The sequence below is a fragment of the Vicia villosa genome, unplaced genomic scaffold (assembly GCF_029867415.1).
Source record: "Vicia villosa cultivar HV-30 ecotype Madison, WI unplaced genomic scaffold, Vvil1.0 ctg.001143F_1_1_1, whole genome shotgun sequence".
NCBI lineage: Eukaryota > Viridiplantae > Streptophyta > Magnoliopsida > Fabales > Fabaceae > Vicia > Vicia villosa.
The window spans coordinates 92,998-115,271 of NW_026705500.1; the positions used below are offsets into that span (position 1 = coordinate 92,998).

Below are 22,274 nucleotides of genomic sequence, written 5' to 3' on the forward strand. Positions count from 1 at the left end.
TTGATGGAGAATGATCAGGTATTATTGATTGTTACTTCTCGAAGGATGAGAAGCGATGTGACGATCATTAATCTACAAATGGAGTGTAGATTCCTTATGTTTCAGAAAGTGAATTAATGTGAAGTGTGACATCCCGTTTGTTTGTTAAAATTTTGTAACTCTGATTTTGATTATAATTACTCGGTAGAAATAGGGTGTTACATTCATCATTATAAGCGCCAAATACTTGTGATGTGATCTACGTGTATGTCGAGTCTTCCGTGTACGAAGTCCACATGAGTAAGTGTTCGGATTTTATGTACTCAGCTTTACGTCATCTTCGACTGCTTTATGAAATCAGTCATGGTGTTTCTTTTAAGATCCCCAATCATGTTTGAGGTTGGATGATCATTCACTTGATCATATCTTCGGGAAAACGAGCCCCAAGCGAACTTGTCGTGTCACCACAATGGGTTATATTTGTATACTTTACGCCATAGGCTTCAAGTGCGCTTGGACTTAAGGACTCGACTTGTAGCCAAAGAATCACACATATGCCAGAGGCGTCGAGTGTTCCTGGACTTAAGGACTTGAACCTGTAGCCAGGGAGTGTCACATATGCCAGAGGCGTTAAGTATTCCTGGACTTATGGACTCGACCCATAGCCGGGGAGTGTCATATGTGCCAGAGGCGTTAAGTATGCATAGAGTTAAGGACTCAACCCGTAGTCGGGGAATGTCACGTATGCTAGAGGCGTCGAGTATGCATTGACTTAAGGACTCGACCCGTAGTCGGGGAGTGTCATAGATGCTAGAGGCATTATGTATGTATGGACTTAAGTACTCGACCCGTAGCAGGGGATTGTCATATGTGCTAGAGGCATTAAGTGTGCCTAGACTTAAGGACCCGAATCTGTAGCTGGGGAGTGTCACATATGCCAGAGGCGTTAAGTATGCATGGACTTAAGGACTCGACTCGTAGCCGGGAAGTGTCATATGTGCCAGAGGCGTTAAGTATGCATGGACTTTAGGACTCGACCTTGTAGCCGGGGAGTGTCAAGCTTTGGTTCAGAGCCCCTTTTGGCCAAAGCCAATTACTGATCCTTTTACATAATGTTTGAATCCTACCTAATTATGAGACTTAACAAGAGTAGGGTATCTCACGTCCTCACAAGGGAAAAGGACGACACCCTTTGCTCCTTTTAATAAATCTACATGAACTATTATACAAACGGAAATGACAATAACTCGCTTTATACAACAATACTAATTGGTTTAAAGCATAAATTTGTGTTTAAAATTTTTCTCTAATGAGATAAGTTGATGTTGTCTTCCAAAATCTTCCTAACCGCGATACCTATGTAATCCCCCAAGTACAAGGACTTGTGGAATAGGATGAAGCGCTTTGATCAAAAGTTATCCCGGCAAGACAACCTAGTTTCCTTTGACCGTAGCTTGTATTATTCTCTTATTCTTTTGTAAGACATAGATTCTTCCGACAATCGCCCTGCACAATTTCTACAAATTGGAAAGATAGAGGTGCCTCATGCCCATGCAGGGGAAATGAGCGCAACCCTTTATTCAAATTAATTTTCGTCTATTTCTTAAAATATTACAAATGTAAATGTCCTTTACTTGCTTGATAAGTCCATACTTCCAAGATCTATTTTGTCCATTCGTGTCCTTTAGAAAATTCATATTAATGCCAAAGCGCTATTATTACATTTAACTCATGATAAATTGGATGTCTAAATAGCCTACAACATAACTGGTTAGCAAAATATACGAATGTAACCGACAATTAAACATTCGACCATGGAAAGCAATGCATGTTGAATTAGTTTATTGTCATACTATTACTCTTCATACAACACTGGAGTAGACTTATGTTGCACCCCATAATTTGCCCTCCTAATTTATTTCTAGCTGGCTTAAGCTTTGCATCTTCATCTCCATATCTCTATTAAGGTATTAATATAACTCATGCATCATTAATCAATAAATATGGCATTGGGATCAATGATCTTAAAGAGTTAGGGTTTCTCTATTTCTTTGAGGCCCTAATCTTAATTCAAGTTTTTCATGACTGGTTCCTTCATCAATCATGGTTTGTGGTGTTAAGGTTTTGATTCATTGATCATTGAGGATTTCTTTCTCATCAAGCCACAAGGCTGTCAACTTCATCAAAGGCAAGATCCTTAAGGTTTCATCAATGGTTTAAGTGAGGATCTTATGAGATATGGTTACTTCCTTATCATCATCTCAAATCACTTCTTCATTCCATGTGCATCCACGATTGGGCTTAAGATCATTTGCTTAAGGTTTTATGTCAAGGTTCCCTTGGATACAATCTTTGCCATGGTTATATATTCATATTCAAGGATCCTCCAAAACATTCCTTTTGTGTAGAAGTTATTGGTCATTAAGCCAAAGATTCGATGATTGAATTATAAATGCTTTGAGTCATGGCATGGGGGAGGAAGTTGTGGATTTATGTTGATTAGACAATCTTGTTCTTTTTTTTACAATGCAAGTTATTGATTGATTGAGATCGGAAGATAAGGTTTCATTTGAGAATCAATGTGTAGCTTGAGATATTCATTCAAATTCAAAATTGGATCGAAATTGTTAAAGTTGTTTGAGGTTTGTAAATGTGGAAAGAAAAGGCAATTAGATTTCTTAAGGAACAAGTCACAAGTTACAAGATATATTCAAGGCATGATTCAAGATTTGAGTTAATTCATCATTATTCATCATTCAAACTTCCCAATTCAAGTGTTCCAGATCATTTCAATACAAACAAGTCCAATCTTACAAGTTCAAGTTCATCATTCAAATTCATCATTATTCATACAAAATTACACAAAGATGTTTTCACCTTATATCTCATATGATGTCTTCATCAATATGCATACTATCTCCAAATGATAAGCTAACCAAAACAATTCCCGAGCATTGACCAATTCCACCTGCAAGAGAGAATAAAACCAGTTCACAATTCATCCTATTCCATCCTGCATATTCCAAGCCAACCGCGAACCGTATGAGAACTTTAAACTAGCACCAAAATGTTGCATCAGTAAGCCAATGAACCGCACCATATCCATGCCCAAACTTGCATAACGCCATTTAACCAAAATCCTGCAACAAGAAAAACCAGCTTACGAATAAACCGTTTCACGGCAACAATTACCAATCGGTTCAGCACTGCGAATTGAACTAACAGAGTTCCAAAAAAATCAGTAACAGATTTTTCAAGAGAAGTTAGCAAAAAAGGGGTAACTCAAAATTGGAGCGAGGAATTGATAACCGAATTGGGGAGAGGAAATCCTTAAGGCTATGTTTGGGAGTTTGGAGGGGAGGGGAGGGAAAGACTTCCAAAAACAAAATTTTAGAAAAATATAGGAAAATATTGGGTTAATAGTTGTTTACCCCCCTGTAATATGAGCGTGTTTCGGTTTACCCCCCTACCGTTGCCAAAGGCAGGTTTTGGCAACGATTTTTTTAAAAAAACCGTTGCCAAAAGGTAGGGAGGGGGGAAAAGCAAAATTCACTAACATTACAGGGGGTTGAATTACTATTAACCCGAAAATATTTTACATTTTTTGAAAAAATGATTTTGTTTAGAATGATAAAAGAGTCATTATCATTACTAAATTTTGAATTTTCAAAATACTATAACAACTTAAAAGATATTTGGAAAATTTATGTAAGCCCTTCAAAACCCTCCAAAATCCTCCTTCAATACAATTTTTGAGTTCCCCCCATTTTATGGGGTTTTTGGTGTTATAAATAAACTCAAACCCTCCAAAACCCTCCTACCCAAAATCTTTTTATCCTTTTCACTCAATTCTTCCTATTTTCCAAAGCCCTCCGCTCCATTCCCCTCCAAACTCCTCCCTTCCCCTCCAAACTCCCAAACATAGCCTAAGAGAAAAATCACCCACTTCATAACAGAAACGTAACCGAATGGTAACAAAATGGGAGTGGCTTGGGTGACTTTACTATGTAGTGACTTTGGTAACTTTGCTTGAAATAATAGATGAATGAATAATTAGTGAATATAATATTGGTGTGAAGAAATAAATTGTGAACTAAAGTTATCAAAGTTATCATAACACAAAGTCACTGAAACCTAGTCCAAAATGGCTTCACCAGAGAAAATCTCAGAACTCACCTCTCTCTCTTCACACCTTCTTACCAAAAACTACCAATCTCCATAAGATTCTTCAACCTCTTCAATATTCATCACCCTTAATTCTCCAAAAATTTCCACAACAGAAAGTTAGATCCAATCTTCAAACTCTCTCTCCTTCAGAACCGAACCTCATTATCTTCACCAATCTTCCACAATCATCCATTCATCATTATTTTCACAAATCTTCAACCAACTTCAACTCTCCAAATTCTACAAACAACTTCACGATTCAGCATAATCATTCTTCAACTCTGAAAATCGCACAATCTTCGTTATTTATCATCAACAATTCTCCCGTATCTCTCCCATTCGATCAATCATCTTCAACAATTTTCAAGAATAATGATCTCCAACGTCATCTATTATCAGTCTGCAGAACCCAGACAACATCATCATTGCGAAACGCACGAAAACGGAAGGAAGCAGAAGGACATTAATAGAATATGACATGTTTATCTCAGGATCTTCTTGTCTTTGAGATCATAATTGATGAAGCATCGGACTTGCCTCCGATCGCTAAGCTCCTCCACTTCTTCGATTTGTGTTTGTCTTCGTTGTCGTTGAAGCTGAGTGGGAGAAGGTTGCGTTGTCATTTGAAAGAAACGATTTATGTGAGGCGGAATAGGTTGAGTTTACAGCGGCGGGAGAAGGCTTGAACAGAGAGGGAGAAGGTTGAGAGAGGTCGTCGCCGTTTCGTTGAGGAAGAAAGGGAAAGAGTCTTTCACGTAAGCTGATAAGCCATAATATACAACCCTAATCCATTTTCTTTTATTCAATCCCAACTTTGATTAGCATTAATAGAAATTAAATTAATAGAAATTAAATTTGGTTGATTGTTATTAATTGAGTTTAATATTGAAATCTGAACATTAATTAGTGGAAATTAAGATAAACTTAATAAAAAGTTGAATTCAAAAGCCACATTGGGTTTCCCCTACATGATTCCTGGCTTCTTCAAGAGTGAAATTGTCGTTGTAATGTTCATCCCATCCAGTTGGGACTATGTCTTCAATGGCGACTTGTGAGCTCGGAGGAGCGGAATATTTCACCATAAAGTCATATTTGCCACTTGGCTCTCCTAAAGTATCCCAAACTTCTTTAGGTGGATTTTGATATTGCTCATTGATGGAACTTGTGAAACTTTTGCCATTTTCAAATTGATTGCCCCATCCAGTTTGGGTAATGTCTTCTGTAGCAATAAAAGAACTCTGAGGTGCGGTATACTGAAAATTATACCCGCCGCTTGGTTCTCCCAAAGTATCCCAAACTCCCATGGGAAGGGGTGGAACTTCATTTGGGTATGGCTGGATGATATGGTTCAAGAACACTTCATCGTCTTCAATAGCATTTACTCCTTGGCTGATGAAATGTGACATTAATCCTCTAGAACAAGGACTTTGATCGTTCTTTTGATTTCCATTAGCATAGCCCAGGCCTAACTTGTCGGACTTGTAAGGTACATCGAGGAGTTGTCCCCATATTGTGCAACCACCTTTTTCGATCACAGCTTTGGCATCTTTGAGAGAAGCCATAGTTGTAGTTGGAGTAGCAGAAATATGCTTGGTAGTAGAGACATCTGGAGAGACCACCTCAAAAGATTGGCAAGTAGTTTCGATGAATTCGTCATCTAACTCAACATACTTGGAGTTACTCAGGTGACTAACGAAATATTCCTCTTCGCCATAAACTGTGACAATTTTTCCTTTTACTGGATACTTCAACTTCTGATGTAGGGTAGAAGTTACAGCATTTGCCCCATGTATCCAAGGGCGTCCTAGTAAACAGGAATATGCTGGGTGAATTTCCATTACGTAAAAGGTAGAATCAAAGATCTGAGAGCCCACTCTGATTGGGAGATTCACCTTTCCGTACATTGTTCTTGTTGACCCGTCGAAGGCTCTTACCACAACATCGCTTGGTTGTAACACAATTCCTTCGAAGTCAAGCTTTTCTAGTACTGTTTTTGGTAATACGTTCAAAGAAGAACCGTTATCTACCAGCACATGAGAGAGAGTGGTGCCATTACATTCAATGGAGATGTGTAGGGCTTTATTGTGATTCTTTCCAGCAGGGGTTAAATCGATATCAGAGAAATCGAGGCCATTATTTACTGTTAGACTGGCAACACAATTTTCAAATTGATCGATTGAAATCTCTTGTGGTACATGTGCAGCTTTCAGGAACTTCATCAGGGCTTTGGCATGAGCTTCTGAATACTTTAGCAGAGACAGCATTGAGATTTTTGAAGCAGTATGCCCCAGTTGTTCGACAATATTGTAATCACTCTTGCAGATGATTTTCAATATTTCCTCCATTTCTTGCTTTGATGGATCCTCAACAGTGACTTCCACCGGTATTTGAACTGGTTCAACTTGTGGCTCTTTGCCTCGAGCATTGATATCTTGATTAGGAACTGGGACCTGGACTGGATTAGTAACCACATTTGGAGAAATTTCTGGTGAAAAGATCCTTCCACTTCTCGTAATCTTACTGGTACCCACAATATTATCAACAGTTGGAGTAGTAAAATTCAGGGCCTCTTCGGTCAAGGTATCCTGTTTAACTCCATGGACATAAACATTAGTGTCATAACTCCACGGGACAGCTTTGTCTGAGGAGTATGGAAATGGAGTTGGACTGGTAATGATTACCGATGCCACTTTGGGTGTAGCAGAAATTTTGAAAGGAGCTTTGGTAGGGATTTTTAATGGTATGTTGGAAACCACTGAGACGTCCTCTATTCTCATCCCGTTTGCAAAGACTTCGCATAAAACATCCATGGAAGGTAGCCTCTCAAACATAATGATACGGCGATCCATCCACTTTTGAATTCCCATTCTCAGATTTTCACAACCATTGGGTAGGTGTGCACAATAAGAGCAATCAGGGTCACAACCTGGAAAGTAACCAGCTCGGATTAGCTTTCTTTTGACTTCAAGGAGCGGAGTTGACAATTCCCTCACATCATAGATGTAAACAGTGTCTATGATAGCATTGACGGTCTTGTCGTGCTTTGGCATAGGTGCAGTGATGACATTTGGAGTCTCTGGAGGATCGAACTCAATTTCCCCAGCATCTATCATGTCATGTATTTTATTTTTTAGGGCCCAACAGTGATCTGCGTTATGTCCTAGACAGTTGGAGTGATACGCACAGGTTGCATCGGGGCGATAACTCGGAGAGGAAGTGTTGACATCTTTTGGAGGGTCTTTTAATGTGATCAGATCTGCTTTTAACAAATGCTGCAATGCTTGAGAGATTGGCATATTGATTCTGGTAAAATTTCTTCTTGGCGCATCTGGTCGACGCGTATATTTTGGCAGTTGATCTTTTTGAGGCGCAAATGCGGAGATCAGAACTGCCCCTACAGATTGGTGATGCTCATTTTTGCGACCTTTCAGACTTTGCATTGTATTGACCTCATTCCTCCCACTGATGGGCCTTTTTGTAGTACCATAGGAAGAGCCTATTTGAATTTTTCCACTTTGAATGCCGCTTTCGACACGTTCTCCAGTCAATATCAGGTCAATGAAACCTGATGATGAGCTTCCCAGCAAATGACTGTAGAAAGGGCCAGTTAAAGTGCCCATGAACATGTCAACTAGCTCGCGATCTGATAAAGATGGTTGAACCCTTCCAGCCATATCTCTCCACTTTTGTGCATATCCTTTGAAACTTTCTTTTGGTGCCATGGACATGCCCCTTAGTTGAGTACGGGTTGGTGCAAGATCAGCATTGTATTGATACTGTTTGTAAAAAGCAGCAGCTAAATCTTCCCAGGTATGAATTTTTGTACTTTCCAACTAGTAGTACCACTCGAGTTGTGTACCCGACAGGCTTTCTTGGAAGAAGTGAATCCACAATTTGTTATCTGCTGTATGAGGTTGTATCTTCCTTACATAGGACCTCAGATGTAGTTTTGGACAAGAAACTCCATCATACTTTGCAAAGACAGGAACTTTGAACTTTGGGGGGATAACAACATCTGAGACGAGTCCCAGATAATCGAAATCTAAACCAGGTATTTTTTTGTATCTCCATAGCTTTCATGCGTTCTTCCAACTGCTGGTATTTGTCATCATCCTATTCGTCTCCAGAATGATAATATTCTTCATTAGAAGAGAGGGAGGGTTTGGCAGAACCCTGGTTGCTGTGATTGTCTCCTTGTTCACCATCACCGACTATTTCAGGGATCGGTGGCTTTTTGGACTTTTTGACTGGGATTTTGATCTTCCTTTTCAGGTGACTCAAGCCTACAGATCCTTTGGGCTTCTTTTTCTTCTTGGTTATCAGGGCTTTCAGTTCTTGTTGCCCCTTTGCCAGTTCCAGAATTGCTACTTGAACTTGGGCGTTCTGTGCTTCGAGATTCTTGATGCTTGTCTCAGATTCCATCTCTTCTAACTGAAATAAACAGCAAGGAGATGAGAAATCCGTCATGTGAACCTGTTATGCAATGTGTATGAATGAAATGCATATTCAATGTTTATGAATGAAATGTATATGCAATGAAATGTATATGCAATGTTTTCAAGGATCTTAGAGTTTAGATTTGTTAAAACAAAAGAAAAACAAACATTTGTTAGTCAAACAATTTATTTCTTTTTATTTCTTTTTTTTCTTTGCCTCATTCGGGCTTACAAAACAGAAAATAAAGAAAATGAAGGATCCCTCAGGTCTCCCATGGACGCTTTCTCTTTGCACCCAGGAATGTGTTGATCTGTTGTTCTTCTTGGATTTGTCCGGTGAGCTCCAATGATCTCCTCTCATAGTCTTGACAGTGTGCTTTGAAGGTGTCTCTTTCCTATTTTAGTTGAACCCAAGATTTCTGCAACTCTTCCAGGTCAGTTGGCATATCCGGATGTAGAATAACTTGAGGTTCGTCTCCTTCGACTTCTGGCTCGATAGTCACAGGTAGAATAGCGGGATATGGCATGATGAACTTCTGAGCATGAGTACGCACCCATCTGAGGTAAGGTTCCATAGGAATAGAATTCCATTGCCCCAAAGTTTTGCTTTCTATTCTATAGACACTGCCCCACGCATGTATAAACCTTCGTCGGTGTCTGTGGGAATCATTCTCGTAATCAAACACAATGCCACGGATAATCATGTCATGAGGACCGTTTCTCCGTGCATATCCGAATTGGCGTAAAGCTAGAGAGGGGTTGTAAGTGATGCCTCCCTTGATGCCAAGTAGTGGCACATTAGGGTACTCTCCACAATGGTCAATGATAGTAATGTCTCTTTGAAAGAAGTTGTTCCACCGGATATATGAATGAGACAAAGACATAATCCTGCGAGACCATTGCATTCTTTGTTCATTTCTCAACACTGATCGGGGAAGATGAAATGTAAACCATCTAGCCAGTAGTGGTATACAGCACATAAGAGTTCCTCGTTTCTTCATAGTACGAGTGTATAGAGAATGTAGAATGTCTCCCAGCAAGGTCGGTACCGGGTTACGGGTTAAGAAAAGGTTGATGATGTGCACACTTATGAACTGGTCAGGATTAGGGAATAAAACCAACCCATAGATCAGAAGAGCCACAACCTCCTCAAAAGCTGGATAACTTTTGTTTTCTAGTAGTAATCGAGCCTTTTCCATTAAGAATTTAGGAAGCAAACCCTGGATTCCGCTCTTTGTTTCCCAATTGGACTCGATTTCTGACTTTCGCAAATGTAAGGCAGCATCAATGATTTCAGGTTTTGGAATCCTTTCTAAACCAGTGAAAGGTAATTGATCTCGAACAGGTAATCCAATTAGTTCAGAAAACTCTTCCAAGGTGGGTACTAACTGGTAATCAGGAAAGGTAAAACAATGATGTTTGGGATCAAAGAACTTGAACAGGACCCGTATCATGTCTTCTTCAAATTTTGAGGTAACCAAATGGAGTAGGTGACCGTGCTTTTCGGTGAATTGATTATTCCTGGGAAACTCTGACACTAAGTCTTTTAGTTCAGATGGCACCGTTGAGATGTTGATTCAGATGTAATCTCTGGTGGCGGGAGCCATTACCTGCAATAACAGAACAAAGGTAAACTCTTTGATCCTTGAAATGATTAGTGAGAAAATGATATGCTTATGATGCTTATGATGTTATGATGTCAAACATGTGGCAAACACAAACAAATCAAACAATAGCCTTAGGTTTAAAGGCTTGCATGAAGTTCATAGGTGATACCCTCCCCATTGAAGTTGAGTTGGTTAAAACCTGTCCTAGAATAGTATTTGGGTTCTATGATCCTTGGAGACAACATCTCAATACGGCGCTCGGACGGCCGATCAAAAATATTCCTCGAGGATAACTAACTTCGATCAATTTCAAAGCTAGCCACTTAATAGGCCACAAGTCAAGTTCAACTAAAAGGTTCTAAGACAAATTAGTGTTTAATGACATTTCGGAAGCCTAATATACTCCTTGATCGTTTTCAAGGGACATCAGTATAAACCAAAGTATCGCACTAACGGTGACTACCAGATCAACCGTATCGGTACATGCCGTACAGTTTCCTTGGTCTATTGTCACATACTTAAGGTATCTCGAGATTCGGGTTAGAATCTTTCACACAAGCAAAATACCCAAACAAACCTTTGGAAAATAGAGCAATCAAGTCAAGCAATTGAAAACATCGAAGTGATCTAAACTCTAAAGGTAACCCCTTTGAAAACATTTTGTTTTTTGAAATTATTCCCCAGCAGAGTCGCCAGTCCTGTCGCCCTCAGTTTTTTACCATACCTCTTGCGGAGAGATACGCGAACTGACTCTTTTCTTTCTGCTTTTGTGTTTTTGAAAATCAGAGAGTCGCCACCGACTTTTATTTTATCCAATTAAGGAATGGTTTATAAAAGAAACAGAAAAAGACCTTTAAGAAATTCTGGGTAAGGGGGTAGGTTATACAAAGGGAAAGTGTTAGCACCCTTTGTATCCATGGTTATCCATGGGCTCTTTAATTTGCTTAGCTCACTTGTTTTCAATCACTTTTCTATTGCCTTGAAATGCTTGTATGTGGTTTCAAATACTTTTGGTAAATTGACTTTGTAATGATCCTTGTGCGGATGTATACAAAGTGTTTTATCTTTCGAAAGATGTTTTTTGAAAAGAACGTTAACTTCGTAATGATCCTTGTTTGGATATATACAAAGTATTGTCTTTTTTGAAAGTTTTATTTTGAAAAACAATGATATATGAGAGATTTGTTTATTTTGATATGAGCAAGCAAATTAGGAGGTCTACCCTAAGTTATAAGGTCTTATCCTATTTCCTTTAAAAAACTATCCTTTTACCGGATGTAAACAAAAGTTCAATTTTGCATTTGAATTTGATCTTGATTTTTGAAGAGAGTAAAAGAGGGATTACCTTAAGAGGTGCAAGTGTGATTGTGTTTTGATTCAGATATTTTATCTTTGAAGTTAGTGATCTAACGATTCAATTTTATCTTTGACATACACGCAGTTCTATATATGCTGGAATTTAAAATGCGGAAATGTAAAATGCGGAAAGTAAATCTACGCTATTACATCGATTGTGCAGGAAATGTAAACTACGCTATTTACATGAATTTGACAACCTATACACTTGATCTATGAATTTAAATTGCAAGAAAATAAAAGAAATATTTTTGGATTTTTGATGATTGATTTTAATTATAATTAATGCATGATTAATTTAATTAAAATGAGGAAAAAGATGGAAATAAAATTTAAACCTAAAAACTAAGTTTAAAATATGTTCAAAATGTTTGTCAATTAATTTTAAGATAAAACTAATTTTTTTTTGGAATTTTTTAAATTTGTTTAGAAATTATTAAGTTAATTAATACATAATTATACAAATAATTACACAAATAATTAAAACTTAAATGAGAAAATTATTCTAAATATGTACAAAATTAGCCTATAATATATAAACTATATTTAATATAAAGAACAAAATTTTTATGATTTTTTTGATTGGTTGAAATAATTAAAAAGCAAATATATAAATATATACTAATTAATTATACAAAATATTTAAATTATGAAGAAAAATAAAATATTTTTATATAAGAAAATAAAGTATTATTTTATAAACTTAAAAATATTTTTTTGTGTATTTTTTGGATTTTTAGAACTATTTAAATTAATTTTGCAAAGAAATTAAAATAAAAATAGAAAATATGAAATAAATGATCAGGTGTGGTTATTAAATAAAGTCCAGGATATGGGGGCTCATTCTGATGCGTTGGATTGATGAGTGGATGGATCTGATGGCTTAGATTGTGAGGGACCACCACACGTGACACACCTGCAGACACTGAATCCGAGGGTAATTTAAAAAAACACGCGCGCGTCTTGTCCAATGAGGTGAGGACACCTCATCGTCTTCAACCTCTCGCCAGCACATTTAACAGCGCTTTTATGAGAAAAGCGCTATAATAGATGAGTTCCAAACCTGCAAAATAGCGAATAGGGGTAAACATGAAAAGAAATTTGGCGCGACATGTCCATTCGACTTGGCTTGATTCACTGAGTTCGAATATGCCATTAATTTTACTTAATTTTGCTTCTAATGAAAAGCCCTAAAATTGAGTTCACAAACCCTAGAATGGTAACTTCGTGTATATGCAACCAAACTGTAATTAACTATCCAGAAACGATCAGAACCTCAAACTAAACTTAAATATGAGTCTACATCTTGTTAAATATGCATGTGTGATGAGATTTTTGTAAGTTTTAGTTCGAGCAAACCGTGAGGTCTAGTGGTCGATTGTGAGTGTTCCAAGGCTTGAAACTGATTGGGATATATTCAATGATGCTTGAGGGTTGTGTTTGAGTGTTTAGTTTGAACTGAAACAAGCTAGAAATTAAAATTCGAATTTTTGATTTCTTTGAAAAATTTAAGTTGGTACAAGTATGTTACAAGTAATGCTTATGTTCTGAACTTGTCTCCCCTTGATTACTGAAGTATGCTAGCTCTTATATAAGCAAAGAAGTGCTTAGAAACTAAGCTAAATAGCATTTATGTCTTTGTTGCATTTTGAATTTTTTAATATATATGTAGCTTTGAATTCAAGCCACCATAGCTTGAATTTTCCACACTTCTCCTGTTGTAATTCCTTGGCTGCAGCATATTGAATGATCTTTGATGAGTCATGCTTAGAAACAAAACTATGCATTATCCTTCCATTTTCCTTTTTCAATTTAATCTTAAATATGATAACATTAAACCAAAAATGGAACAAAAATGATGTGGGCTTTGTCTTGGTTGTGGGAGGCCCTTTACATCATGGTAGACATGTTTGGATTATGGAAATTAGGCCCCATTTGGAAAAAATACATTTTTGATCAATGTTGATTTCATGCATTTTCCCAAAAAATGGTCAACTTCAACAAGGTGTAAATCTCTCAATTTTTGTCATATGAAGGAGTTCTTGCACTTTTTGGAAACCTCAAAGAGTCCTCTAACCAATGTCTTTGGTCTCATGTCAAAATGATTTTCCATGCTCCTTGTGTGTCCTTTTGAAAAAAGTGACTTTTTGTTGACTTTGAAAATGACCTGTAATGTCTTGATTCATATTTTTCAAATGGTGAATCTAATGACCATGGGACCAATTGCATTTGAAATATAATTGAATTTCCTTCAAAATAAGCTTTGGTTTGAATTTTTTGGATGAAGGATGAGAGAGTTATGACCAGTCAAAGTTCAGTTGACTTTTTAGGAGAAAACCCTAATTTTGAAACTTAGGGTTTTGTTGATTTTTGATCTTTCCTTGATGAATTATGATCATCCAATGATCAAATGATGAATCCTTTGACAAAATATGGACTTTGACAAAAAATTTCATTTTTGACTGTCTGTTGACTTTTTTTGGTCAAACGGGTCGTCTGTTGGCTGTTTGAGCTGCTGACTGTGCGTCTGAGCGAATTGAAGTTTGAAAATTTGTATGATGGTACTTTGAGATATATGGAGGTCCATGAAATCCATTTGAGGTCTCAAAAACTTGTTCTCCTGAAAAAAAACAAGAAACCCTAGTTAGGGACTGTTTGTGTAGGAGACAGTTAAGCGTACCTGATTTTTGTGCAGTGTTGAGTCTCTGCTAATCATGTGATATTCAGAAGACTTCTAGAACAAAAATCTTGGAATTTTGAAATGCAAAATTTTGATTTGATTGATGGTACAAAACACGGAGAATTGCACTGTCAGCGGTTTGACTGTCAACTGACTGTTTAGAGTGGAAATTCAACAGTCAAAGTTAATATTATTTTTTTGTTTTTGTTTTGTTTTTTTTGTTTTTGTGTTAATGGTGAAAATTTATTTACATGAGTGGTTAGTAAAACACAGACGTAATAAATAAGTAATATGTACTGTATGCGAACAAAATTACCGTCAATAATAAGACTGAAAGGATTTAATGCACAGAAAAAATAAATATTTTAACTAGCAATAAACACATATAACATTATCTTACTAGTTAAATGAAGATATAGTGTAATACTTAATACTGACAGTACAAATATTACCTAAACAAAACGTAGTAAACAGCACGGTAAATATAAAGAACGGTACATTCTAAAAACAGAAGATAGGACAAACTTTACATATGACGACTAATAATCCGTGCTATGACCAACAGAAAATAGATGATCGGGAGTGTAACCATTGCAGGTTCACATTTTTCAGGACTATGCAGACAGAAGAAGGACATGATTACCGTAGCAATGGTGATGACCATAAGAAAACACGTTTCCATCCGCTTCGCCATTTTGCCGAGGAAGAAGAGAGAATGAATATGAAGTAGAAATTTGAGAGATGAGTTAGAATTTGATGTGAGATTTTATGGAAAAAATGAGAGGTACTTATAGAATGAAAAGAAGGATAGAGACGTTGGGGAATGAAGTGATTCCGTACAAAAGGAAAATTTGAGTGGAAGTAAGATTTGAAAGAAAGTGTATGATAGTGTTGGAAAAAAGAGAGATGTATAGAATAAAGTTAGGATTTGATTTTGAAATAAGAGATTTGAAAAGAAAGGAAAAGATTTTGAAAATAATGGAATATAGTACAAAAATTAGTGGGAAACAAAAAATTAATAATAATTTACTTGTTACCAGTATAGTCTGAATCCCTGGACTATGCGCCTGCAAAAGATTTAACTCTGTACCAATTGCGTCAGTACTATTTATCTGTAAATAAATATCAAATAAATAGCGTGTGTGAAGTAATAAACAGTAATTGGCGTTTGCGTAAGAATAAGTTCAACAGCGAGCCAAAATACCGTAAAAGAAAAATTCTAAAAACCAAGTATTCATAAATCATGATATGAAAATCCAAGATTATATGAAACTCTTAATTTTTAGATTGAAGTTTTCTTGAAAAAAGATGCGGGCAAATTTTGGGGTATAACACTGTGATGCTTCACTGATGGGTTTAGGTGGTGTTTTGATGCAAGATAAGCAGGTAGTGGCCTATGCTTCAAGACAGTTGAAAATTCATGAAAGGAATTATCCGACTCATGATTTGGAATTGGCGGCTGTGGTGTTTGTGTTGAAGTTGTGGAGACATTATCTCTATGGTTCTCGATTTGAGGTATTCAGCGATCATGAGAGTCTGAAGTATCTCTTTGACCAGAAAGAACTTAATATGAGGCAGAAAAGGTGGTTAGAATTTCTGAAGGACTATGATTTCGGGTTGAATTACCATCCTGGTAAAGCAAATGTTGTTGCTGATGCATTGAGCAGAAAGTCATTGCATATGTCTATGCTAATGGTGCGAGAATTGGATTTAATTGAGCAATTCCGAGATTTGAGTTTGGTATGCGAAAGTACTTCTAATAGCGTTAAGTTGGGGATGTTAAAGTTAACTAATAGTATCCTTGAAGAAATTAAAAACGGACAGAAATTTGACGTTGGCTTGGTAGATAAGTTGACATTGATTAACTAAGGTCGAGGAGGTGAATTCCGAATTGACGAGAATGGCGTCATAAGGTTTGGAGACCGAGTGTGTGTACCCGATGTTGCTGGGATCAGAAAGAGTATTCTGGAAGAAGGACACCGGAGTGGATTGAGTATTCATCCTGGTGCTACCAAGATGTATCATGATTTGAAGAAGTTATTTTGGTGGCCTAGAATGAAGAAGGAAATTGCTGAGTTTGTTTATGCTTGCTTAATTTGTCAGAAGTCGAAAACTGAGCATCAGAAACCGTCTGGATTGATGGAACTGTTGTTTGTCCCGGATTGGAAGTGGGATGGAATTTCTATGGACTTTGTATCTGGTTTACCTAGAACGAGCAAGAATTGTGATTCTATCTGGGTTATTGTAGATCGGTTGATGAAATCTGCTCACTTTATTCCAATAAGAATGGATTATTCGATGGAGAAGTTGGCTCAGTTGTATGTTGAGAAGATAGTGAGTTTGCATGGTGTTCCGGCTAGTATTGTGTCGGATAGAGATCCGAGATTTACTTCTAAGTTCTGGACAGGATTGCAGGAAGCCTTAGGTACTAAGTTGAGGTTGACTTCTGCTTATCATCCGCAGACAGATGGACAGACGGAGAGAACGATTCAATCGTTAGAGGATTTGTTACGAGCTTGTGTATTAGAGAAAGGTGGTGCTTGGGATAGTTATTTACCTTTGGTTGAGTTTACCTACAACAATAGTTATCATTCGAGTATTGGTATGACTCCGTTTGAAGCATTGTATGGTAGGAGATGTAGAACTCCTTTGTGTTGGTACGAATCTGGAGAAAATACGGTGGTTGGACCGGAGATTGTGCAACGAACTACAGAAAAGATCAAGATGATTCAAGAAAAGATGAGAGCTTCTCAGAGTCGTTAGAAAAGTTACCATGACAAAAGAAGGAAATATATTGAATTTAAGGAAGGAGATCATGTAATCATGCGGGTTACTCCGATGACTGGCATTGGGAGAGCCTTGAAGTCGAAGAAGTTAACTCCGCGTTTCATTGGTCCATTTCAGATTACTAAGAAGATTGGGAAGGTTGCTTATCAGATTGCTTTACCGCCTGCACTCGCTAATTTGCATGATGTGTTCCATGTATCCCAGTTAAGGAAATACATTGCGGATCCGTCTCATGAGATTCAGGTAGATGATATACAGGTGCGAGATAATCTGACTGTAAAGACATTACCTATGAGGATTGAAGACCGTAAAGTGAAGCAGTTGCGAGGTAAAGATATAGCAACGGTGAAAGTGGTTTGGGGAGGACCAGCCGGTGGAAATGTTACATGGGAGTTAGAGAGCCAGATGAAGGACTCTTACTCGGAACTTTTCGTCTAAGGTATATTTTCGAGGACGAAAACTCTTTTAGTGGGGGAGAGTTGTAACACCCCATGATTTCAGTTTATTAATTTAATTAAGATTTAAATTAAATAATTGTAATTTAGTATTTTAATCGGAAAATGATGGAATAAAGGCTATTGGGCTTATGGTGTGTGATGTTAGTAAAAGAGGGGTGCTAATTAGTTAGGCCTTTTACTAAGTTGTGATATATTACTTTTATTTTATTTTCATAAAATAAGAAAAAGGAACCATTTTGGGGAGAAATGAAGAACACGTGAAAAGAGCAAGAGAAGAGAAAGAGGCAAGAACGTGAAACCGGGAGGAGAGCATTCAAGAGATTCATCGAGGTAAGGGGGGACTCTTCCTTTTAGTATCTCTTATGTAATCTTAGGTGATAGGTAGATTGATGTATGGTTTGGTTCAATTAGATATTGGGATTGTTAGGTTAGGGTGTTATAATTGGATTGAATTGATGATAATTGTGTGAACTAATTGGTTAATAATGAGTTTGGATGATGTTTTATGGTGTATAATTGAATGTATGATGATTATATGCCTTTACGTGATGTCTGGAATCGTTTTTTGGGTGAAAAGGGAGTGAAATCGCAGGTTCTGTCGCAGACTTGGGGTTTGCTGAAATCGCAGGTCCGCTGAGCGGAGGGGGGTCCGCTGAGCGGAGGTCCCAACGTAGTTCGCTCCTGTTTGACGTTGCTTGAGGTCCGCTGAGCGGAGGTCTGAAGGATTTCGCTTTTGCCTTGCTCCGCTGAGCGAACCTTGCTGTGTGTGAATTTTTCCAAACTTCAAAATAACGTATCTTTTGATCCGTGTATCATTTCTTAGTGCCGTTTTGGGCGTTGTGCAAGTAATTAAATGTTTTATATGATGAATGATGAATATTGGTATTAGCCGACTTTATTTCTTTAAAAACTCAAGTTAATTACTTGATGAGAATTGAACATTGTGTGCATATGAGATGGGTGTGACAATGTGTTTGATGTGATGATGAATTGGTTGTGATTTGTTATTATGATTGTGATGGATGCATGACTATTTGAATGATGTTGAAAACATGTACATACTTATTCGGTGATGTGGTGTTGAGATGAGTTGTTCATCGTGATTCGGTGTGTTTTAAGTATGTTATATGTGTTTCATTCATTCATATGCATTGATGTTGGATCTCGGTGATGTTTGGATCGTTGGTGGACATATTTCCCATTGTGTGGAAATTGTGTCGGTGGGCCGTATCTCGATGAGGCATAGATCGGTTAGGTGGATTGATTCCACGGTTTATTGGTACCACATGCATAGTGTCAGTTGTGTCATATGCATTTTTGTCATAACATGATTGTATGGATTTCCGTGTTATGTGTTATAGTCTATTATTGTGTGAATTAATGAATAATAGATGTGAATCTGAATATGTATAATTGGGTGAACGATATATTATGATGCTTGTTGCTTATGAATTGCATAATATTTACTAATTGAGAATGAGACTCACCCTTACATGTTGTCATTTTCAGATTGAGGAGTAGCGGCATTAGTGCTTGGTGAGGATGACTCGTAGAGTTTATCCGTTTATGTTGGGTCGTGTCGGTCATGCTCTGATCTGTAACACTGGGGAACGATAGTTATAGAGTTTTTAAGAAATTATCCATTTTATTTGGTGTTGAATTATGATTCCATTTGGTTGTATTTGATGATGTTTAGTATTCCGCTGTGATAAACATGACTATGTTTTGGTGAACCGTTTCCTAATGAAGCATGACTTTGACCTTAGTTGATTTAATTATTTTGAATAATTGTGGCACCCTTGTGCATATGTTTTTACTCTGATTAATTATTAAATTGCCGCGGGGTCTAGAAGGGTGTTACAATATCCATCCCAAACTTGCATAACGCCATTTAACCAAAATCCTGCAACAAGCAAAACCAGCTTACAAATAAACCGTTTCACGGCAACAATTACCAATCGGTTCAGCGCTGCGAATTGAACTAACAGAGTTCCAAAAAAATCAATAACAAATTTTTCAAGAGAAGATAGCAAAAAAGGGGTAACTCAAAATTGGAGCGAGGAATTGATAACTGAATTGGGGAGAGGAAATCCTTAAGGCTATGTTTGGGAGTTTGGAGGGGAGGGGAGGGAAAGGCTTCCAAAAACAAAATTTTAAAACAATATAGGAAAATATTTTACATTTTTTGAAAAAATGATTTTATTTAGAATGATAAAAGAGTCATTATCATTACTAAATTTTGAATTTTCAACATAAATACAATTTTTGAGTTCCCCCATTTTATGGGGTTTTTGGTGTTATAAATAAACTCAAACCCTCCAAAACCCTCCTACCCAAAATCTTTTTATCCTTTTCACTCAATTCTTCCTATTTTCTAAAGCCAAGCCCTCCCTTCCCCTCCAAACTCCCAAACATAACCTAAGAGAAAAATCACTCACTTCATAACAGAAACGTAACCGAATGGTAACAAAATCCTTCACCAGAGAAAATCTCAGAACTCACCTCTCTCTCTTCACACCTTCTTACCAAAAACTACCAATCTCCATCTCCATCAAGATTCTTCAACCTCTTCAATATTCATCACCCTTAATTCTCCAGAAATTTCCACAACAGAAAGTTAGATCCAATCTTCAAACTCTCTCTCCTTCAGAACCGAACCTCATTATCTTCACCAATCTTCCACAATCATCCATTTATCATCATTTTCACAAATCTTCAACCAACTTCAACTCTCCAAATTCTACAAACAACTTCACGATTCAGCATAATCATTCTTCAACTCTGAAAATTGCACAATCTTCGTTATTTATCATCCACAATTCTCCAGTATCTCTCCCATTCGATCAATCATCTTCAACAATTTTCAAGAATAATGATCTCCAACGTCATCTATTATCAGTCTGCAGAACCCAGACAACATCATCATCGCGAAACGCACGAAAACGGAAGGAAGAAGGACAACAGTAGAATATGACATGTTTATCTCAGGATCTTCTTGTCTTTGAGATCATAATTGATGAAGTATCGGACTTGCCTCCGATCGCTAAGCTCCTCCACTTCTTCGATTTGTGTTTGTCTTCGTTGTCGTTGAAGCTGAGTGGGAGAAGGTTGCGTTGCCATTTGAAAGAAACGATTTATGTGAGGCGGAATAGGTTGAGTTTACAGCGGCGGGAGAAGGTTTGAACAGAGAAGGAGAAGGTTGAGAGAGGTCACCGCCGTTTCGTTGAGGAAGAAAGGGAAAGAGTCTTTCACGTAAGCTGATAAGCCATAATTTACAACCCTAATCCCTTTTCTTTTATTCAATCCCAACTTTGATTAGCATTAATAGAAATTAAATTAATAGAAATTAAATTTGGTTGATTGTTATTAATTGAGTTTAATATTGAAATCTGAACATTAGTTAGTGGAAATTAAGATAAACTTAATAAAAAGTTGAATTCAAAAGCCACATTGGGTTTCCCCTACATGATTCCTGCGTACACCCACTTTAAGCTCGTCACACCATTTTTGGCTGGGCAGGAAAGATCAAAAAGCAGTTAGGCCATCAGCTATGAGCTGCAGCGCCCTATTACCTTGCCATACAACCATTTCTCTAGTCCACATTTAACTTGATAGAATCATAGTTTCTTCCTTATTTTTCTAGATGATAAATAGATGTAAAATAAATTTTTGTTAGATTTTAGGTGATAAAAATATATCATTGAAATCTAATTAGGATATTGGATAATCGTTTGATACCATTACTAGTTTAGTTGATTTTAATTCAAGTTTCTGATAATTTCATGTGTTAACATGATGCTGCCCGGTTTGCAACTTGTTTCTTCATCATGATTTGATTCCAATTTAAGTTATGATACGAATGCATAACTTCAGTTACATTTCCTTGTTATTTCTAACTCATTTGTTGATTTGTGCAAGGTGATTCAAAAGAGCTTTCAATCTATTAATTAATTGTCTATCATTCGACTAAAGCATTAGTTTTACTTGTTCAAATGCTTGAGATACATGTTCACCCTTTCTTCTATCCACTTGATTAATCTAGAAAATTTCTTTAGCCACCTCCCTATGGGGGTCATCCTCAGCGAAAAACCAAAACTACCCCTGCTTCGGAAATGAACTTCCGAAGTTTTTTTTTTTTGAATTTTTTTTGACTTCGGAAATGAATCTCCGAAAATGCCAAAACCGTGAATATTTTCGGAAGTTCATTTCCGAAAAGATTTCTGCATATACAAATTTCCCTCCTTCACTATTTCATCATTTTTCTCCAACACTTTTCCAAACCCTCTCCAAAACCCAATCAATCTCCATCCTTTTTTCGTCCTAAAATCAAGTTTCAAACCGTTGATCACGTTAAAGGGAGCATAGAAAGCTACAATTTCAGGTAAACATCACTTATTTCATTCCCTATTTCACTACATTGATTCAACAAAATTCTGCTGAAAACTGATATAATTCGGAAGTTCATTTCCGAAATATATTACCTAACATATTTCGGAAATGAACTTCCGAAAATAGGCCTGGCAGTAAAAAAAACAGTTTTGGCCAACTTTTGATAATTTATTCATTTGTTAGGTATGGTGCATCCGGACAACAATGTGCAAGACGATGGAGTATTAGTTCCAGAAATTGTCAACGATAATAACGATCCGGTTATTGACGTTACTCCTATGATCAATGTGGTCGATGTTCTGCAACATTTTACAATTGATCGGAGCTTCGGCGGTCGCGAACAATTGCTTGATTGGGCTTGGAAGGAAGCTAACAAACATGGATTTGGAATTGTTATTTTAAGGTCGGACAACGG

At 37.1% G+C, this 22,274-nt stretch overlaps 1 long non-coding RNA gene across 1 annotated transcript; it reads right to left on the reverse strand.

Annotated features, from left to right (window-relative positions):
- Nucleotides 1–2,754: 2,754 nt before the first annotated feature.
- Nucleotides 2,755–20,006, reverse strand: LOC131633567 (uncharacterized). The gene is made up of 2 exons (XR_009293355.1): nucleotides 19,909–20,006; nucleotides 2,755–3,119 (listed from the first exon to the last, which is right to left on the reverse strand). It is a non-coding gene; the product is annotated as an uncharacterized LOC131633567 (long non-coding RNA).
- Between the last annotated feature and the right edge of the window lie 2,268 nt (nucleotides 20,007–22,274).